Genomic DNA, 23,263 nt, shown 5'->3' on the forward strand with positions numbered 1-23,263 from the left:
GCCCAGTCAATCCTTTGACTGCTTTAGAAGCACAAGGCACTATGCCAGTTCAGCTTTACCCGTACATGTGCTCTATCACACTAACTTCTGTAGCTCTCCATTAGCGTATGGCTTAAAATTCTGTTTCGCAACTTCTAAACACAACCGTTTGGAAATACGTAAAACAGTTTCTGTAAACTTCTCAATGATCTTGTATACTGGAGAGGAATGGAGGAACGGATTCTCATTCAATAGCATAACACAGAAAGTCTTAAAATTCTGCTGTAATCCAGAAGCTGGTCAGCTGGAAATGCCCAAGGAGGATTTAAAGATGACTATAGAATGGTAGTACACTGTCATGTGTTGCAGGTGAGAAAAAGGCAAAAGGAATCCTAGGAAACACTGCCAGATACATTTTTATTAGGAATAGATCCCATGCAACAATCCTGGAACTGTTCTGGATGCCTACATTGAAAAACCTAAAACAGATCCAGAGGAGGACTACTTGGACTACAAGAAGAAATTTGTCTTTCACATGAGAAGGCTCAAAGAGCTTAATGTTTTTTTATCTGGTAATAGAAACAGCAAGAATATACAACAGATCTGTGGAAACTGAGCATATCCTTATAATCCTGATAAGGAATAAACACCAAGAACATAAAAGAACTCTTTAAGTTAAAAAAGAATATCAGAAAATAAGATAATAAAATTAGTCATTAGTATTTTAGGCTTTCTTCTTACAGAAGAAAGAGTTCTAACCTATAGAGCGTTCAAGATTTGGAACAGACTTCCAGTGAAAGCAATAGGGGTAAAAGCCTTCAAAAAGAGAACTCCTTTTATGGAACATAATGCGATTGCCTGCAGCGGAATGGGATTTCTCTCAATGCCTAACTAACTTCCTGCTCGTCCATTGTTTCCATTCCTGTGTGAATACGCACATGTACACATGCATACACACGTACATGCATGTGCCGATAAAATTTCCAGTACAGAGAAACTCCACGTTATGGTACAAGGCATTTTACCCATGACAATGTGGAGTATTTGATCTGACTACAGACAGGTGAACAGTAAATAGAGATATGTGAAAAGTTGGCTTGGAATTAAATGTCATAACCTCTTATCACTGCAAAGCAAAATATGTACTTTGGGTGTAGAGCCCTGAGTCAGTATTTTTATTGACATTAAGTTGTTATAAAATATTTTTATTTTAGATAAACACCACGGCAAAGCAAGAACAAATATATTTTTCCAGGAACTAGTTAGGATCTAGTGTACCTTAGTATACCCTGAAAAACAGTGTGTAATTTAGGAGTGAGTCACTAGGGCACCAGCTTTGGCGAATTTGTTCAATTCCTGCTCTGGACTTACAATTAGTCAGAAGAAAGCCAAGCGGGGCCTGTTTTTACTGTTGTTAGTTCAGTCACGGTGTTGATGGAATTACTGAAATCAGTGCTCACTCGCTACAGTGTGATAAAAATTAAGTCAGCTCAGCAACCCGCTGGCAGTGAAGGAGGGGATCTCCTTTCTCCGCTCTCCTCCCCAACGCCCAGGCACGCAGCCCTGCCCTCACCCTCAGACATCGAATTCAGCTTGCCGAGCTCACTATTTCTGTTTTACCAATAAAACCAGGGTAGGAACAGTCAATCCCAGCTGCTCAAAGACCATGGGAAACAAGGTGATGTTTTTTGCTATAAAATGTTCTTCAATTGGTTTGGTCATCTGAAACTGCATTCACAGTCTTCCAAAGGGAGAAAATAATACAAGAAATAACACCATTTTCTCAAATCTCTTTTAGGTAATCATTCTGCCAAAACGCTGAGGAGCGGGAAGGAGAGGTAATTTGTTCAGGATTATACCCAAGAATGCACTCATTTACATTCAGTATATTTCCAGTAAACTATTAATCTGTAGATCTAAATTTCTTCTGGATAGATAAAAATGTACGTGTATTTGTGAGTGTGTTGTATTTACATAAATAAAGAGGAACTGAGTTACCCATTTTGTATTTAAAAAAAATGATGATTAACATTTATAGCTAAAAATACCTGTGGCGTTGGTGAATTTCTATTCTGGGTAAGGAGGGGAAGGAGAAAGAACGTACACAAACTGATTTTTTTTTATTGCTTGGGATTAGATTTTTCTTGCATTGACAGAAAATTCTTATGAGAGAAGTTGGTATGTTGTGGAGGGCTTATAAATCTCCAGTTGCCAGGAATTGAATATTAATGACAACTAGCCAACCAACGTGACAACTAACCAACCATACACTGAAATAATAATGTATCTAGTTATGTCGATCCACACGCAGGAACACGGCAAAATGAGCCCTTGAACATCTCTAAATGAAGCTAGATGCTCTCAGCATTTTCCTACATAACAGTTGTTCTCAGCTTTGAGATGATTATTAGTGATGTGTTGATTCTGTTTGTTCAAACTTTTAAATAATAGAAAAGAGAACAGAAAGTATCTCTGCTTATTGACTTAACATTGTTTAATTGGATGGCCAAAGCGAGATTCCCACATCATTAACAAAATGTCAAAATAATGGCTGCTGAACACTTTTAATTCCCATTAGTGACAAGAGTCATTTACCTTATTGTGACTGGCATCGTGTCTATAATCCTAATTTATTTCCATTTATTATTTAATTTCATGGCACATCTTTAGCAGCAGCAACAATTTTTATTGTCTGAATTATGTAGCAGAGTATATTAAAAATAGACATGGGTATTCTGGAATAATCGCATAAATAGCAGTCCTCTCTTACACGCCCTGTTATAGACGATGCCTGTGCAATAACCGTTCGTGCAGACTTAATGTTAGGACAATGAAAAGGGAAGACAATCAAACTGGCTAGGGCTATTGGCTCAGAACTACAAACAAGGATATTAATTCCAAAATTTTGTTTAAAGGACTCCATAAACAGAGAGGTCTGAACCAACATAGGTCGTATTCATCCCAAGAAGTGCCCCTCTGAATGCAAGATAGCGACCAAGCCAACTAGCAAAAGAAGCAACAGTATTTGCTCCATGGTACTGCAGGGTTTCTTGGGTATTTCTGAAGGAACAAAAGAAATTATGGTATTTCTTGACCCATTTGACAAAGTACCTAGGCAAGGCCTTTCTCAGGCTAGCAATCTGTTAGCTCAGTTTCGCAGGTGCCTAAGCAGCTTTCTTCAAAAAGAGTTTAAACCGCTGGACTTCAACTGGTTCATTTTGATTGAAATAGTCCCAGGAATGACTATACAGGCAGTTCAGCTGGCAGAGCTGGTGGGACGGCAGTCTCTGGCAGGACTTTGTAATCCACTTCCAGGTACAGGGTATTCTCTACTATCCACAGAGCTGCTACTGGAAGAAATTGCACCTTAAATGGCCAATGTTTAATGGCATGTATTAATTAAGGTCTTTCCTCCAGGACAATTCTATCCAGCCTACTGCTTTTGTGAGGAGGAGCCTCATTTTGTGAGCATGAGGCAGGGATAAGACTGGTGCTTTGCACACCCGGGTGGTTAAACCTGAGCTGCTCAACCCCCGCTACTGCAAAACAGAATCTGGACATCATCCCTAAAAAGCTGAGGGTTTTCTACATTATATTCTGCATCTTTTAATTGTATTTAATTGGTTTACAGATACAGTGTTTTTTCTACAGAACTGATCACCACATTATCTCACAGCTCCATTTGCTTTTTTCACAGTACCTCTGTGAAAAAAAAAAGGATTTTTTTTTTTCTATGTATGAACACAGAAATGATGAATCAGTAACAAGAGAAATTATTTTAAATTTTCAAAATGGGAAAAACCCTAAAGAAGATCAACAGAGGACCTTACACTAAGACAATATCAGCATCAGGCTCTATCCTTAAATTCTTAAGTGGTGGACTGATAACGCAAGAAATACTGTATTCTTTTAATGTTCTTACTTTATTGCTTTCATCCATCTTTGTTGTGCTCAGTAGTATTAGCAAGAGCAGGGTACTCTCAGCCACTCCCCACAGAAAAACCCAGTAAGATGTAGGCAGTTGGAACCTCTCCTTCTCTTCCTAATGACTCAACAGTTGCTTACCATGTGTTTGAATAACAAAGTTTTTCAATGCAACAAGGTAAGCTTGTGTGGATTTATTTGCATTTTTTCCTATCTAACCGATAGAACAAACTCTACCACAAGAGGCTATGCACACGCAGCTGGGCAAAACTTTATTCCAAAGCAATTCTGCTGGTTTTCTTCTCTAGTTCTCCTTTTCAGTAATGTTGTGTTGCTTGTACTCATGAGAGTTCCTTGCCAAAGAATGAAATGCGCTCTTTTTCTGGAATGCTAAAATGACTAGTTATCATCAGACCCATGGGTCTACAGATTAAGCTATGTTTTTGTGCTTCGGCAAACAGATTGCAATCGAATTTTTACGAGTACCATACATTTCCATTTCCCCTAAACTCTCTAGTTCCCAATTCCACACTTATTTTTGTTGAGAGGTTTCCCAAGGTGAAGGGAATGACATGAAAAGCACAAGTGCTGGAGGTGTTCTGAGGAAATATTGTTGTGCTTTGTTATGAGTCAGACTGGATGGAGTCAAAACACATGACTTGTTCTTAAGAAACACTGGCTGAAAATAATGGAAATCCCAGATATACATCTGCTTTCATACAGTTTATAACATCTGGGCTGAAATCCTTCTGTCACCCAATTGCAAGTGATAAATATTTTCTTTCCCTTCCTTCATTGGATCTACTCTAAACTACAAATTTATGATTTTTTTTTTCTTAGAAAATATATAGAAAAATCTGGAAACAAATTTCTGTGTAAAATTTGTGCTGCCTACAGTCAGAATAGCTTCTTCTTTTGGTTCCGCTTTCACACGTAGTCAGTGGCAAGCTTTTGCGTCTTCACGTGACTTCAGAAAGCTTTATCTCACACTACAGTAAACACAAAGTCCAAAAACCAAATTATAGATACCAGCTTCCCTATCAGGGTAATCAAAGCCAGTGACCTTTGCTCTTCTCCCTTCTGGTATCTTTAGCTGTACTCTGTGCTCGCTGCCTCTTCCTCCAGCTGCAACACTCTGTCCTGGGTTTGTCTCACAAATACCACCCCTTTTTCACATCTGTGTGACAGGAGATATTTCGGAGTGTTTTATGACCAAAAAAAAAAAAAAAATTGTAAAATTCAATTTTCTCAAAAGGGCTGAATGCAAGTATTCGGGCAATTTTAGAAAGCTGGTTTTTGGTACGACACAGAGCTATAGACCTTGTTTTCTCACAATCATGGCAACTGCTCTTCAGGATATATGATTTCAGAAAGGGGATTACTGTGAGAGGGGAGAAAAACTGGAGACCAAACTTATGGCTGAAACGTGCTGTGGAAATAGAAGTTTCTGAAAATGGAAGTTATTTATTCTCTTTGGGTTATTCATATTTTTTTCCTGAAAACACAGAAAGATTTAACTTATTTGTTTTTTACTTTTTTGTTATTTTGTTTGGATTTTTTTTCTTTTTAACTTTTACCCTGGAACAGTCTGAAGGAGCTGCCTTCTCCATTGACCATAAAAGTGGTATGTGCAAGATCCTAATGGTTTTTAAGAGAGAACTTAGGGAAATTAGTGTACAAGAATTTGACTTCACACGTTGGGGGGGAAAGAAGGGGGGGAGATGATGATGGTGGTGTGCTTGAGAGAAATAAAATATAACTCCAGTACAAATCAGAGAGACCGATCACTTCTCCTGAACCATTTTCTTCTGTTTTATCGCTACTTCACCAGCTTCATCTGCTCATTTCAATGACTTGTCAGTTTTATATCAGAGGGATGATGGACCATTCTCTTGTTTGATCCTTGTTAGAATCATAGAATTGTCTAGGTTGGAAGGGACCTTTCAGATCATCGTGTCCACCATCATTACCTCAAAACCACATGAGACAACGTTTTTGGTGTCACTGAAGAGCCTGCCTACCTGTGATAAATAGCTCATTTCACATGATCTAGAAGAAGATAATGGAGAACTCTTTCACCCTGAAAATTCATGCGACAGAGGAGGAAAATGGTATACAAAAGATTCTGCAAAATAGACTTGTTTCTTGTGGTCTTCTCCTCAGTTAAAACAAACATCTCAAGCCTAAAGCAATCTCCTAAATTTAGAATTCTCTTTGCCCTCAGTCGTGTACATATTCTTGTGGACAGTATGAAAACCAGAAGTATAATAAATTCATCATTACATGTTAAATTTATACTCAGTAAACTTGCCAAGAGTGTTTCCAGTTGACTTAGAAATATGTCAAGCTATTGCCTTGGAAAACAGGATATTAAAATGCTTGCTGATAATTTTGTTTCCCCTGAAAAACAAAATTAAGGAGAGAAGCTTTCCCTGAACTGCCATATGATGGTGGTGGCTATGTGTTCCAAAGCACATTTCGTTCTTGTTAAAGCCTGCATGAAATCTGTGAATTACTGATATGTGTAACTAATTGTGTCTGCTGAGTTCCAAAAATAAGAGATATGCTTCTTGGTTCAAAACATCATTAGCTCCAAAATTTGTTATGTTATGCTCTTGCTATTTTGTGCCTATCATAACTATTATAAATAACTATTTGATGCTATCAGACAAAGAAAGTAATCAGTCTAGCTGAAAATGTTTAAGAATATGAAATCTTAAAAGGATTTTCATTTGTTTTACAAGACTGACATATATGACATCCTGTTCATACTAAAGGATTCTTTGCTTGGGGACTGCATAAAGCAAGATTACTTCAGGTTTTACCATCCCAATGATAACTATAATGAATAATCTCACTATTCCTACCCTTCAAATTCTGCTTTTTATAAAATCAGCAGTTTCATATGGACATGACATATGTCATAGTTCACTAGAAGTTAATTCCCCTACCAAAAACTGAAGAAATATTCATGGAAAGAAGGTTTCATGCCACAGATAGGTATTTTCCCTCTAAAGAAAACAATAAACCTTTTTTTCAGTTAGACTCAGAGGCTGAAGTCAGTCATTGACAACACCTTGCTGCACTTTGGCTTTCTGGCTAGAGCTCGCCACATTGAGATTTTTTAAAATTATTTTTCAGAATAATAATAATAAAAAATATATTTCTAACAAAAATGAGCTCAACAGAAGTGCTATTCAAGGCATGGTGCAACTACTCTATTGTAAATACTCTCCATAATCAACTTTTTTTTTCATAAGGAGTCAATCTTCTGCATAAATTTCATCTGTATCACAACACTGATGGTAGGAAGGGTCTACCTGCAAGGTAGAGCTTGCATTTTAACACACAGTGACAAAAACTCACAGAAAACTACGTGAAATCAGGTCTACTTCTCTTCTACTTGACAGGCTTGTAAAAATGACTCTTCAATGGAGATGAAATTACAGTTGGTCTTGCTCCAGATAATAATAATTAACAAATACAAATCTACGATTTTCTAAAGGCTGAGAAGAAGGATGTAAACGCAACTGAACCATGCTGCCTTAAACCAAAGGTCTACGTAGTCCAGTAGTCTATCTGCGACAAGAGCCAATAATACATGCTTAGAAAAAGCATAAGATCAGGAAAAGCACATAACATTCTTGCTGCGAGTATTTCTGATTACCGACTGTGTGCAGTTATCTCCAAGCTTTAGGTGATTTCTGCGTATTTAGAAATCCCTAATGGAGTTTTATCCTGTGAACTGGTTCAAGTTTCCCTTGGAGCAGATAAGAATTTTTGGTATCTTTCGTGGTTTAACTATGCATTGCATGAAAAATGCTTTTGATGGGAATTCAGGAGTTACAACTGATTACGAGACCAGGAATTTCTTAACTATGGATTGTTTTAATTGTACAATATGGAGTTTTGTGTTGTTTTGTTGCTCAGCATTCACACACCCCAAAACCCTAAACTACAATAATGTACATTCTTTAAATAGCTCAGGTCACTTGTTACATAAACATCTGTAAGTCATGAGTACCAAATTGCCTTAAAATAAAATAAAATCATATTCTTAGCACAATTGTCACATTTCTGTGTACCTGTAACAATTCTAGGTTGCCTGGGCAAAACTGCATCGAAGACATACTGTGCATTCTTCAGGTGGTGCTAATAATGACAATATAAATTCCCCAGAGATCCTGACTGACTATGTGCTCCGGTAGCAAGTACATGGAAAGCTGGTATCACTGCTGACCATTGCTAACATCGACAGTGCACACCACTAGTGACATACTCTCTAAATAGAAATAACAGTGTGGTACCATATGCTGAAATTCCAACTTGATTTTGTGTGTGAGCTTTCCTCCATTTAAAAAAAAAAAAAAAAACAAAACAGCCTTTTTTCACCTCCAAATATATCACACAATATCTTTTTTCTCTACTGTGACTTCTGATTCCTAAAAATTGCCAGGCCATGAGGACAGGTCTTGTTTAGTAAGGCAGAACTAAGTAAAATATTGCAATGGAAAAGCATTTGTTTCTCATAACACTTCATCCTTTCTTTTGGGGTTGGTTCCTTAATCCAGCATTAACCTCTCAAACACATACGGTTTATCTCTGTATATTGAGAAACAGCATGGAAAAACATGACCCAAGAAAAATGTCCCTTCACTGTGACTCTGAGGTCACTGTTTGAATTTACTGGACACACTCCAGTCTCTAATCTTATCATCTGTAAAACTTCCAAAACATACACAGCTTCCCCCACTGCCCTGGGTTTGATTCAGCAGTGTTGTTGCTACTAAAAAAGTTGTGAGAGTCACATCAGGTCTTAGATACAGGCTCTAAAACATAGTTAATATCTCAGCACCACATGTGTTTTTTCTTCAGCTCATTTATGTAAACACAAACCAGCCAAAAAAAGCATCAAAAGTCCTTTCTAGAACTCCAAATGTATCATGAAAAGCAGGAATTTCTTCTATATCTCTAATTAAAAAACAAACTATATATAGAACTATATATATATATATGCATATATAGAACTAGCAAACAAACAAGCTGACTCCCAGCTGCATCGGCTCCCGTACACATTCAACGATATAAACTGCCGGACAAACTGCAAGGCTGGGGCTTCACCCTATATGCAAGTCCGTATTTAATTCAGTTCTCTTTCTTTCCAGAGATTCCGTGGTGATTCAGTCTCACCAGTTAGTATTTAGCCATTACACAAACTAAATGAAATTACTAGGTATCACATAATCTAGATTTTTGAAGTCTCTGTATACAGGACTTTAATTTAGAACATTGGCTGTACCCCTGACGTATCACCCCCGGTGATATATGACCCTCAGCAGATAATTACTCTGCATTTTACAACCTGGAGTGGCCATGTCAACATAAACACGGCCTCCTACATAGAAAAGCCCTGTTTATTGGACAATTTGACCAAGGCAAATAATGGGTTTAGCCATTTAAAAAAAAAAAAAAGTGGAACTAAAAATTGTAGAAAACCTCAATATTTTAAATAAACCCTTTCATTTTCAATTCATAAAATACTATATAGTCTTGTAATTTCAAGGAAATCCAAGAGAAATTCAGAATCAAATTAATTTAAAACTTTGTTTCACACACAAAGGAAAATGCAAACCAAAAGGAAAGTACCCTTATTTTTCTACAAGTGACCTACACCGTATCAGCGCGATAACAACACAACATCCAAAATAAGATTAATAATAAAATGTTCTGGTTCTAAATAAGAACACATAAACCATTTAAAACAGTTATATCTTATGTTTTACGCCACTTTAGTTTTCTTTCAAATAACATCTCTACTGAACTGTTTACCGAACAGTTCGTATGGACACCTTTTTCGTGAGAGCATTGTTGTTTGTTGCAGCTTTTTTTTTTTTAATTTCCTGACTCCTTTAAAAAAAAAGATACTTGCTTGACCTTACATTTAGTCAGATGTATCTTGCATTCTGCAGTCAAACAATACTACTTTAAGCAAGGCATGTAGCACAACAGAAATATTGGGGCAGGGAACAGTATCAGATCAATTTACCCAGCTCTAATCATAGAATCATAGAATCATTTAGGTTGGAAAAGACCCTTGGGATCATCGAGTCCAACCATCAACTCCACTCTACAAAGCTTCCCCTTACACCATATCCCCTAACACCACATCTAAATGAGTCTTAAACACATCCAGGGATGGGGACTCCACCACCTCCCTGGGCAGCCTATTCCAGTGTCTCACCACTCTTTCTGGGAGGAATTTTTTTCCTAATGTCCAGCCTAAACCTACCCTGCTGCAGCTTGAACCCATTCCCTCTTGTTCTATCGCTAATTACCTGTGAGAAGAGACCAGCACCAACCTCTCTACAATGGCCTTTCAAGTAGTTGTAGAGAGCGATGAGGTCTCCCCTCAGCCTCCTCTTCCTCAAACTAAACAGTCCCAGCTCCTTCCATCGCTCCTCATCAGATTTATTCTCTGGGCCCTTCACCAGCTTCGTTGCCCTCCTCTGCACTCGCTCCAGCACCTCGATATCTCTCTCATATTGAGGTGCCCAGAACTGGACACAATACTCCAGGTGTGGCCTCACCAGTGCTGAGTACAGGGGGACAATCACCTCCCTCCTTCTGCTGGTCACACTATTTCTAATACAAGCCAGGATGCCATTGGCCCTCTTGGCCACCTGGGCACACTGCTGGCTCATGTTCAGCCACTTGTCAATTAGAACCCCCAGGTCCTTTTCTGCCAGGCAGCTCTCCAGCCACACTGCCCCAAGCCTGCAGCGATGCATGGGGTTGTTGTGGCCCAAGTGCAGGACCCGGCACTTGGCCTTGTTGAAGCTCATACCGTTAGCATCGGCCCATCGGTCCAATCTAGCCAAGTCTCTCTGTAGAGCCTCCCTATCCTCATGCAGATCAACACTCCTGCTTAGCTTCGTGTCATCTGCAAACTTGCTGATGATACACTCTATGTCCTTATCAAGGTCATCAATAAAGATGTTAAACAGAAATGGTCCCAACACCGAGCCCTGAGGGACACCACTTGTGACCGGCCGCCAGCTGGGTTTAACTCCATTGACCACCACTCTTTGGGACCGCCCATCCAGCCAGTGCTTGATCCAGCAGATCGTATGCTCATCCAGGCCATAAGCCGCCAGTTTCTCCATGAGAATTCTATGGGGGACAGTGTCAAATGCTTTTCGAAAGTCTAGGTAGACAATGTCCACAGCCTTTCCCTTATCCAATAATAGGGTCATCTTGTCATAGAAGGAAATCAGGTTCATCAGGCAGGACCTGCCTTTCCTAAACCCATGCTGACTAGGCCTGATCCCCTGTTTGTCCATTATATGACTTGTAATGGCACTCAAGATGATCTGCTCCATGACCTTCCCTGCTACCGAGGTCAGACTGACAGGTCTATAGTTTCCCGGATCCTCCTTTCTGCCTTTTTTGTAGATGGGCGCTACATTTGCTACCCTCCAGTCCCTTGGGACCTCCCCAGTTAGCCATGACTTCAGGTAGATCATGGAAAGTGGCTTGGCAAGCACATCTGCCGACTCTTTCAGCACTCTTGAACGTAACCCATCCAGTCCCCTAGACTTGTGCGCATCCAAGCAGCGTAGCAGGTCACAGATCACTTTCTCTTTAATTGTGATGACCTCGTTCAGCTTCCCCTCCCTGTCTCCCAGCTCACAAGGCTGGGTGTCCAGGGAACAGCTCGTTCCACTGCTAAAGACCGAGGCAAAGTAGGCGTTGAGCATCTCAGCCTTTTCCTCATCCTTCGTGACTATGTTTCCCTCTGCATCCAGTAAGGGAGGGAGATTTTCCCTAAGCCTCCCTTTGTTGTTAATGAATTTATAGTAACATTTTTTGTTATCGTTAAGAGATGTAGCTAGGTTGAGCTCTAGCTGTGCTTTGGCTCTCCTAATTTTCTCCCTGCATAGCTTCGCTATATCCTTATAGTCTCCATGAGAGACCTGCCCCCTCTTCCAGAGGTCATAGACTCTCCTTTTGTTCTTGAGGTCCAGCAAAGGTCCCTATTTAGCCAGGCCGGTCTCCTTCCCCGCCTACTTGTTTTTCAGCACACGGGGACAGCCTCCTCCTGTGCCTTTAAGACTTCTCTCTTGAAGTACGTCCAGCCTTCCTGGGCTCCTATATCCTTCAGGGCAGCGTCCCAAGGGATTTTGTCCAGCAGTCTTCTGAACAGGTCAAAATTTGCCCTCCAGAAGTCTAAGGAGGCAGTTTTACTAACCCCTCTTCTTGTTTCCCCAAGAATCAGAAATTTGATCATTCGATCATCCATAATCTGGATGTTCTCATCACTTTCCTGCAAAAAACCTGCATCACCACGTGCGCACTTATCCCAGCAAAACCGTACCTCCCTGACAATCACTGGTGGAGCTTTCACTCACAAGTTTCTCATTTGCTTTTCACTGGGCCCATTAGGTAGATCACTTCGATAAGAAAACATACAAGAGCATGACTTATTCCACACTGGTATTGACCATTATTTCTATGCAAACACAAGTACGTGGCAGTTGTCAAATGAAATGCACAGTGACAAAACCACTGACTGACACTTTTTATGGTTTGATTCTGCTCTGTGTAGGGAGGTGATTTTTGAGTGATATTTTGAGCCGTCATCTCACTTATTCGTCTGACCGGAACCCCAGTGCAAGCACAGAGTCAGATTCTGTACACCCCACCTTGTACAAGCATCCTCCAAGAGCTAACGTGAAGCAGGGTGGTGGTTGTTGTTACCCAAATTTTACTGACAAAAAAACTGAGATAAGCGAGAGCTCTTGCCAACAGCTTCTTGCAGCCTACACAACAAGTCAGAGCAGGTCTGGTAGCTTGCCTTAGACCAAGATGCCTTACTATCACCAGAGCTAAATGACCTTGACTTCACAGTCATACTTTTCTTTCCACTCAAGTAAAGAACATTCATAAATTGAGTACACATATAAATATCCACTTCAGTTTGCATAATACTTTCATGGGTATCAAAAAAGTATCTCTATTGCCAGTTTTATCTAAGTGCCTGTATGTAACAACTCGGTTTTGATTAACTCTTAAGGAGCTCCATATATGCTACACTCCTCTGTCTTCTTTGATCAGAGCTAAGAGCTCGCTCTATCATCCCAAAGCAACAGAAAGTCAAAATACTGTTCCAAGGTGTTCTAAGGGTGAAGTAAATTAAATTAACTTCAGCACATGTAGAACCTAACCTTGATGAAACAATGTAAACAATGTTTTGTTTCCCCTACAACTATTGATCTGAAAATGTGAGACCCTTCAGAATACCAACATCAAAACCAGGAAGGATTCCCCTGTGTGGGGAATATAGTCAGTCACGCTAAAGGTCATCGTGACAATTAAAATAAAATGTTAAGCATAATTAGATAACTGATAACAGACTGACCTGCTGCTATGGAACCACTGACTCAAAACACACCACCTGCAAGAAAAGAGAAGAAAAATAAATCAATTTATATAATCTTAAGACTATAAGATGTTGTTTTATAAGTAATATTAATTAAAAGTTGGTGTTAATTTCATTTAATAGATTAATTCTAGAGCTATTATTTTTATCAATTTACATTTTGTATTAATTTGTTGAATTATTGACACTCATAAGACAAGGTGAGAAAACAAATGGCCGAAATCTCCTAATTATTTTGAATTGTACTGTTTACATACATCTATGTACGTGTGTGTTTATATTCACGTATGTGAACAGTACCACAGTATTAGCTACTTGAAATCTTTGTTATTCGTATAAGCCTGTAGAAGACAGCAATTATTTAGCAAGAAGTCAAGAATTTCACCTGTATTGCCAGGAGACTGGAAACGGTGTGGTGCTATGGGCAAGTTACCGCTATACAATCGACATAGAAAAGATAATTGGATTGACAATGTCTGTCAAGACTATCTGCAAGAGAACTTTTTACATCCTCAGTCCATTCCTACGTCCCCTGCCTTCTCACAGCCACGACTGGCTCAGCGAGGCAATCTTCTCCTACAGTGTTTGTTTTCAGTCTCCCATAACAAAAAAGAAAGCGCGAAGTCATGCATTATATTAAACAGTTATTGCAAAATGAATCATTATCTGTTATACATCAGAAAAAAAAATTATAAGATTAATTACGGCATGTTCTAGCTACAGCACTTGGAATCTTGCCATCTGCTAGGTTTGTTTTCAGTTAGCTTTCTTGAAAACAAGTTAAAACCTACCAGTTTTGTTTAGATACTCCTTCCTATCAGTTTTCTTAACAATCTCAGCTGTGTTGTTTATCTGCCCTATAGCATCATGACTATTTGTTTGTTAGGTTCCACAAAATTTCTACCATAACATGAACATACTCTCGAACAAACAAAAAAAAAAAACAAAAACATTAAAACAAACAAAAATAAGCAACCTCTTGCTAAAAGGAGAAACATCAGCTATATAAATGAAACAAAACCCTGCCGCATGCAGCTCTCTAAGCAAAACCTTTAAAGGTCTGCATCTTCACCACCTTCACAAAGGTCTTGACTGCAGCCTCCAGCAAACCGATGGGGAAGGGCCCCAAATTCCAAAATGTAGGCTGGGATCCTCAGAGCATTTAGCAGCTGCTTAATTGGAAGCAGGCGCGGAGCCCAAATGAATCCAGCTCAGTGCGCCAGAGTCTGCCCAACTGCTTCCTCGCCTGCCGAGCCTTTCCCAAGCATGGGAGCTCTTCTCATGGAGGATCTGTCTTCATTAGGAAACTAGGTGTGTCTTCACCTGTGCCTAATAAATTCCTAACGAAGACAGGCAATTTGCAGTCTTCACCCATCAGTAATTCGCCCCAGCAACAAAGGTCCAGCTTGATCTCCAAATTCATGTTGAAATTATGAACCGACTTCTCTTCATTAGGACTTTACCTCATACTGGTAATCTTCGTTATCATATGCTAGCTAAACTGAGTAATGAACACCTTGATTTTGTTGTAAAAAACAAGATGTATGAGATAGCTCATCTGTTTACCTGAGGTCTAAATTAGGACTCATCTGAAAACAAAGAAGTCTACTAATGATTACATTGAGAATAGTCTGGTGATCTTTATCGTCTTAGTGTTACAAAAGAAGGAAGTTTCTCAAACTGTTAGGATGCAAATAACTTATAATGACCCCTGGGGGGGTGGACTATGTGCGGGGATAGATATTGGCTCTCTGCCAAGGACCGTTCTTGGCAAAATTTGTTAATTAGACTGAATCGTATGGGGTTTTTCAAATAAAATAATTATTTTCCTGGCAAGAAACCTGCAGGTTTACATTCTTTTAAAAATCTAAGCCAGGGTTCTGGAGATTCGCCTGATTTTCCAAATGAAACACACACATGTAATGTTCCTAGAATCCTGTTTGGTTTCGTTTGGTTTGTTTTTCAGTAAAGACAATTTCCTGCTTTATTACTTTAGAAAACGGTAATTTGAGAAGGATTGTTTTTTATTGCTGTTTTGCTTTGCTTTATTTTTACATCCAGAGTTACAAAGTTATGCTGAAATAAAAGCTTAGTAGAGGTAAGATCCTTCAGTTTTGCCTTTAGGTAAAACAGGTTAGGTCAGCAGTATGCCCTCAGGTCTCTCATTTTTTTTAATATTTATTTACCTGGTAGAAAAACTGAAGTTTCTTGTCGCTGCATGCATTTTGCTTGTAGTAATTACCCTGAGGTAAAAGCTTACTTATTAATGAAAGCCAGACTAAGGTTTTTATAATTATGTTTTTTGGAGCAGTGGTTGCGTGGAGTTTGTAAGACCATGAAGTCTGATGGCTGCTGTGGGAGTAATCTGAAATTATTGCTGTTCAGTAAATAATAACAAATTCCTTTTTCTGTTCCAAGAGAATCTGACATGGAACCAAGTTAACTTTTGTGTTGCTTTCAGGTAAAATTCTGAAAAACTCTGTACTTTATCCTACAGTACCACACGTTCACCATGGCTCCTGAACAGAGCAAGCAAAGTCACTATAAACCTAGAAGTAACAACTGCACGTAAAAACTCGTACGCAATAATTATCAAATGGATTTTTTGCGTATAAGTTTAATTAGCTTAGCTTAATGGCAAAGTTCATCCGGTAATTTCCAGTATATAAGTACAGGGTTTTTATTCACGCTCCTCATTAATCGCAATAATAACTCTCTTTGACGCTTTTCTTCTTTGAAACGTGTTAACCAGCGGTTGGCAGAGTGTTTGTATTGGACATTTGGACAAATTTGTTAAGAATGCCGGTGTAAATGAATCATTTTCAATAAAAGGACTACTGAAATGTACTAATGCAGAAACTAATTTTCTTTACAAGAATAAACATAAATAAGTAATAAGTAGATGATATAAATAAATAAAGAGCCAGAACTGAAGTCCAGAAATCTGTGAGACCAAGGGTCCAGAGTAATGTTAGTGTCCCAGTACCCAGATTCTAAAAGGAAGTAGCCACGGAAAAACAAATAGAGGGCAAGCACAGATTGTATATCCTCTAATACTTTCCTGGCCTCAACCATTTTCAGTTTATGATGCAGTTTATCTATCTAATAACCTCTCCCAAGTACTTGTATCACATTTCTAAGTATCTTTACAGTTGTCTGCTTGTTAATTTTTTTTAATATAAACATCCTTTGGCAAAAACTTCAAAAGATACACAACCCCACTGCATAATCAACCACCTCCTTCTGTTTTAGACCAGATTCATACCAGCTTTGTTCATTAGCCCCTAGTTCTTGTCCTGGAAGAGAGAGTGAAGAGGTCTCTCCAGCCTCTCCACAACTATCTCCAGATAGTTATGATTCTGTAGAGCTTTCGCAAACATCTATCCAGTCATCTCAGTCAAAAATCATTCCATTTAATCATTACTCATGCTGAAGCTATATTCTATATCCGTATTGATCATCCTTGTTGTTCTTTGAATCTTTACGATTTCTGCTGCAGGCCTATATTCTGCTGTAAGAAGATGAGAAAAAAAATCACAGTATTCTAGGAAAAGATGAGGTACATATTTACAAAGTGGCATAAACATTTATTTAACATTTGTTTTTTCTTCCTTTTGTAATAATTCTTAACATTCCCTTTTATCCAGTGCGGAATGTTAAGCCGATGTTTTGACAGAACTATTTCCCATAGTGCCAGTTCGCTTGCAAGTGGTAACGGCAAAGCTGCAGACTGCCAGTTCACATCTGAAGTTGGGACTGGTTTCCCTCACGCGCATCACATTGTATATATTTACAATGAATGTCAACTGCCCCTTCATTACATAGTCACTTAGACTTCTAAGGTCCTTTAGCTGTCTTCAAATGCTCTAGTAAATAATATCATTTGAAAACTCACCCACTGATAATAGCGTTTTCTAAATCATTTATAAATATGCAGATGAGCACAGCCACAGTGGAACTACATTGGTAACCTCTCTCTCATAAGAAAGATATATGGAGGGTTTTTTTGGTACACTCTTAACCAGTGATTTATCTGTGGGACTTTCCCTCTTATTCCATGACTACTCACTTACTTTAAAAGCCTTTGGACAAACACAGGTAAACTCTCAACCAGGTCACCTGTAGCTACGTGTTTGCTGATTCCTTCAAAGACCTTTGAGAGGTTTGCAATGCAGGATTTCCCTTTAGTGAAGCTATACTGAACCTTCCCAAAGGATTGTATTTATCCAGGTTTCTACCCTCAATTAATTTAATACACACTAAGATTTTGACCCCAAAGGTACTTAAATGTTTAAGTATTTTGCTTACCTGAACCACCTATTCAACAGCATGACGCTATTTAAATGAGTTAAGTGACATGTATGCGACACCTTTTTCAAGAGCGCCCTGTGTTCTAATATGAACGGGGGATTGGGTTCTTTCTCCTCTATGCTAAATACAGAGGTATAAATGCACCCCGAAAAACTAAGTTAACACCAGTGTATTATACTGTAATGATGTTGCGTTACAATAAGTAGTTTCTAATAACCAAGATTCTGCTAGAGGAAGAGTTGGAAGCAGCTCTCATATGAAACAGATACTTAGTCTGGAGGACTGGAGGTAGAGCGTGGTATTTGGCAAGAGAAGTTTTCAATGTCCTTTGGTCTCACTCAGAATTTGTGTAGTACAGAAAACCAGCAGCTGTGAAACGTTGTAGCAGAAGTGACATCAGTTCGGCTAAAGCAAGAAGTTATTTTGTCTGAGACTATAGGTATATGACAAAATAAAATGAAAAAATAACACAAAAAACCTTGAAAGCATTATTAAAAAAATACACTAGAACAACTGTAAGCCATTCACAGTCTAATTTCTTCTTGGCAATTTTGCAGAGAAATGGAGGTGACTGGACCAGCATTCCTCATAGAGCTCAAGGCTCCAGGAAACAATAAAGTAGTAACGGATTTAAAAGCTCTGTTTTGATTCCCATAGAAGCAAAGATTTCTCAAAGCTCATAACAGCCTTTTATTAAGCGTAATGAGTATGCTTTGATTCTGATAAAGTTATCAGAGTAATTACAGATTATCAATTTTTATGTATGGGAAAAAAGCAGTAACCCAAGTTTGTAATACAACAGAGGTAAGAGGCAAGAAATTATGTATTTGGAAATACCAAAAAAGATGTAGTCAAGATGAAGTGGGAGACAGGAATAGGAGACCTTTTCAAGACTGTCACAGATACAGATTTGGAATAGAAAAAATTAATAGTCATTAGAAGGATCTTACAAGACACAGGCACAGAAATAGAAATGTTGTCCCATCCTTACAATTCTTGCCAGCTCAAAGCATCCTAGAGAGTACCACAGCATTTGAGAGCCAGATGTTACCTCTAGAGTCGCATTCTATTTCAGACCACAAGTGCCCTTGAGGAAGCAAGTCCCCAGTTGTCTCCAATTACTACATGCTGGTTTGCATTGCAGGGCAGTCTTGGAATGCATTAATTGATTTTCTTTTGGGTGAGACTGAGAGACAGCGCAGGACTTCACCTAATGCACTTCTACCTGCCACGCTTCAGCTGGTAACAGACATTCAGCTCTTGCAGGAACTTATTTCAGAGCTAGCCTGAAATAACCTCTCCCCACTGCAAACACGTATTGTGGGGTGTCCTCAGCAACTTGCTACGGTAGACACAGCCACAACGAGAGACATCAGTAGTCCACACAGAGGAACAGTGCCTCTGTAAAATAAATTAATTCACTTCCATATGCAGAGTTGAACTACGTTTACCTGTATGGTAATACTCAAAATGCGTGGATGAAATTGAATTTGATTAAACCTGCACTCAGAACAGAATAATGCTGAGCAGGAAGAGTAGTTCAGTATGTGCAGCAAATCTCATTTTTCCACATTTTGATAATCAAGACTGATACCGGGTCTGAAGTTAAGTTTCTCCCAGTTCAACTTTTGAGTCAGGTGCCAGGGTCCCACCTACTTATAATAAGTGGCAGTTCCAAGCCAAGTCCCTTGAACACCATTTAAGGTCAAGTCTTCGGCTCTGTGTCTCTCACGTTAGACCGAGAGACCACAATACCTTAGTACACGTGTCGAGTATTAAGGCAGCCAGTACACATAAAAAATTCTGATTGCATGATTAAAGAAGCCCTTGCAGGCCTGTAAATATGCCAGCAGAGTACATCAGTCAGTCACTGTTATCAAGCTTGGCCAGAAAAATAACCTCTTTGCATGAGACAGACTCAAAACTGTACCCCAGCATCTCGTAAACAAAGGTCAAGGCCAAAACGAACATACCCACTAAGGTTTATAATTTAGTCACAGCTAAAAAAAAATGTAATTTATCCTAATCTCGTATATTTTAATGTGTCTTTTCTAATCATTATTCCATTTGTTCACAAACAGATGTCCAGCATAAACCACTTGGTGAAAACATATTTACTCTTCTAGACAAAAAAAAAGGCTGATATTGGCAAGTCTGTTTAAATGGGGAATCATCTAGACTATGGAACTCCTGAGGCAGCTATAAGGTAGATAACATCTAGCTTTTGGAATAAGGGCAATGAGGAAATTGTTTCAACAAAGCAACAGTGAAACATATGGAGTTATTAGAGACATCCACATAATAGCTGGGGACATGATAATTACAGTGTCAATCAAGGTGGAACAAGACCAGAAACAGAAGAAAGGGAAGGCAAGGATCCAAGTAGAAAATATTAATTTAATTCAAGTGAAGGCTGAAAGATGGTAAATACAAAAGGAATCTAGGCAGATGACAGCAAAGATGAAAACTTCAGCAGTAGCGAAAATGAAAATTTTATAGTACAAGAAGCTCTACAAAAGATCCTGCAGATAATTAGACTAACCGCAGAGGGCACCGAAGGGAAGGCAGTTCTGCTGAGACAAGAGGATAACTTGGCAGTTGTCAGAGAAACATGACGGAGCTCTGCAGCAACTAGATACGGCACTCTGTTTCGTGTGTGAGCACATAAGCACAGTGCTTGTGAGCGCAGTGCTTGCCGTCCAATAAACGGACATAAATTCATAGCTTTAGCTCTCCTACTGTCTGGCTTTCCAATCACCACATTGCTTTACATGAGCTTTATACTTTTCTAGACTAATCTCCCTGCCTGGTCATCATGTAGTTGGACATGTGAAGATAGTTTAGCAACGTCTTTACCATAAATGAGCTCTCGCTGAAACAGAATGAAATTTTATAGAAGCTGAGAAGGAAAACCTGTCTGCCACGTTTGCCAGTAGGAACTATAACACACAAAGCTTCAAGAGCAGAAAATGAGACAGATGTACCACAGAATCACAGAAGTGTCGTGGTTGGAAGGTACCTCTGGAGACCATCTAGTCCAACCCCCTGCCAAAGCAGGGTCACCCAGAGCAGGTGGCACAGGAAACCAGGTGGGTTTTGAGTATCTCCAGAGCAGGAGACTCCACCACCTCTCTGGGCAGCCTGTGCCAGGGCTCTGACACCCTCACAGGAAAGAAGTTTTTCCTCATATTGAGACGGAATTTCCCATGTTCCAGTTTGTGCCCATTGCCTCGTGTCCTGTCACTGGGCACCACCGATTCTCACCACTGGCCCCATCCTCTTGCCCCCGGCCCTTTAGCTCTTGCTGAGCATTGATGAGGTCCCCTCTCAGCCTGCTCTTCTCCAGCTGAACAGCCCCAGGGCTCTCAGCCTTTCCTCAGCACAGAGATGCTCCAGTCCCCTGATCATCTTCCTAACCTCTGCTGGACTATCTCCAGTAGTTCCCGTCCTTCTTGAACTGGGGAGCCCAGAACAGGACACAGTAATAGAGAGGTGCTTTGCTGTTACATTACCATGAACAGCATCTAATGGACTACTGTACAGGATGCCAAGAACATTGATCTATGTTATGAACTTCAGGTCTCACACTAAGTACAACTGTATACATAGATGCACACATAAAAATCTTGCAACGTAAACCTCACGGAAACCTGAGGCCGGGTTGTACAGCAGACTACCAGAGGAGCCCAAATTGCCTGGGCCTGTGGATAATATTATTTTATTACAACAGAGACTGTAGGTAGCAAATGACTATGTGCCTCACCATTTCCATAGTTACAGCAAGGCTTCCAAAGCACAAGATCTGGTACTGGGCTGATGATGTATTGATTACATAGGTATAACTCAACAAGCAAATCAATTTATTGCTATATTAGAAGTAGAGGACAATTAATCAAAAATATATTATGTTATGATGAAATGTCTAATCAACAACTATATAAAGCCGTATGTTTTTTCCAACATAAGCAACTCTTGTGATTAGCTTTTGCAGAGAAACTTGGGAAGCTGTTCCACCTTTCGGTAAGCCCATTTTCTGTTAAACAAGTGAATTCATTCCATCGTTGTTGAATAGCATATTTAAAAGACAAGGGATTGCTATGACTTACAAAATACCTGTAACTCAATGTTAAATGGACACATCTTTGAAGTCGTAGGGAATCAAATATATTCATTTCAGGTCTGGATAATCACAACTCCCCAAAACCTGGTCAGATGCCAAAGCCAATGCTTCTGGAGATGGATAGACAAAACAAATATTTTTGAAGCAGAGGACTGCATCACTGACAAGTGTTTATTGCATTCCTGAAAATCTGTTCACAAGTAGGACTTTTTCTATGTGACACACACTGCTATGATTCACAAGGTCTCAGTAAATTTACATGAGAGTGGAATATTCAAAGGTATAAAGAGGGTACTACGCCAAAAGAAGCGGCCAAATGGTTTATACCACACAATATAAAGACTTGCACGACAATTTTAGGCAAGTATTCACAACCAGACGGAGCCAATGATAAAGGCTGAGCTCAGATGAGTTAAGCGTTAACAATCTCTAACCTACAGAGGTATAATCAGCAGGTTGACAGAAGTATGCCTCAGGCCTAATGATGAGGACATTATTTGTCTGAGATATTTTTAATGGGAAATGGCAGAGGTAGTGTATTGTGATACTATCTTTTAAAATTAGTCATGTATAATCATCAGAAAACTTCCATTTGGGAGAGGTCTCACACCTGAGGCAGAAGCTGGCTCCCAGTCTGCAAGACTGGAATATCTGTACAAGCCATTGTAAACCAAAAAAAAAAAAAAAACAAACCCAAAAATGTTAGAAGAGCTCTGTCAGAAGCAATCCACAGCAACATTGGTCCAAAGCTAGGATCTAAAGTGGCATTAATCACTTTTAAGAGCTGTTCATACACACGACTGCCACTTAGCATCAGAAAAGTCTGACGAACGTGGCGGGCTTCCCCTTCACAATTACTCCTGAGGCTGAAAGCACAGCGGTGTGAACAGGATCAGCGTTATGGTCCAGTGACCGTCTCTCTGCTGCGTTTGGCACTGCTCACGTACATTCTAGTTTGCAATGGGTTTGGTGTATTTCATGAAAACAGGTTTTTACTCTGTACAACATGAATTTCCCAAAGCTACACTGAAACTGGTCTCATAATGGGGAGAAAGAAGACAGTTCTACTTTACTCCTTTTATGTTTTTCTTTCATACGGAAAGGGGAGAAGGGAAGAGGCATAAGCACTGTTTCACATCTCAGGAAACAAGCTGCTTCCTTGGTCTTACTGAGATCTGGACATTTTCCATGCCAATAGAACGCTTTTCTTTTGAGCATTGAAAGAATATTTGTGATTTCTGTGCCTAACACAATAGTTTATTTTAGCTGAGTCCATGTCTCTGAAATAGGTTTAATTTTGCCATCTCAGACAAAATTGTAACATTAGCTGGATTTTTCATTAAAATATATTCAATACAGAAATAACACACATCTTAAAAGAGCTGCTATACTCTTCGTAACATACAAATTCATATGATTTTCTGTCAGTAAGCTAAATAGACAAAGTGGAGTGCTAATATTTATGCTGTGTTTTCATTTTTTTCATGTTG

Source organism: Larus michahellis, chromosome 5 (genome assembly GCF_964199755.1).
Source record: "Larus michahellis chromosome 5, bLarMic1.1, whole genome shotgun sequence".
In the NCBI taxonomy this organism is placed as follows: domain Eukaryota; kingdom Metazoa; phylum Chordata; class Aves; order Charadriiformes; family Laridae; genus Larus; species Larus michahellis.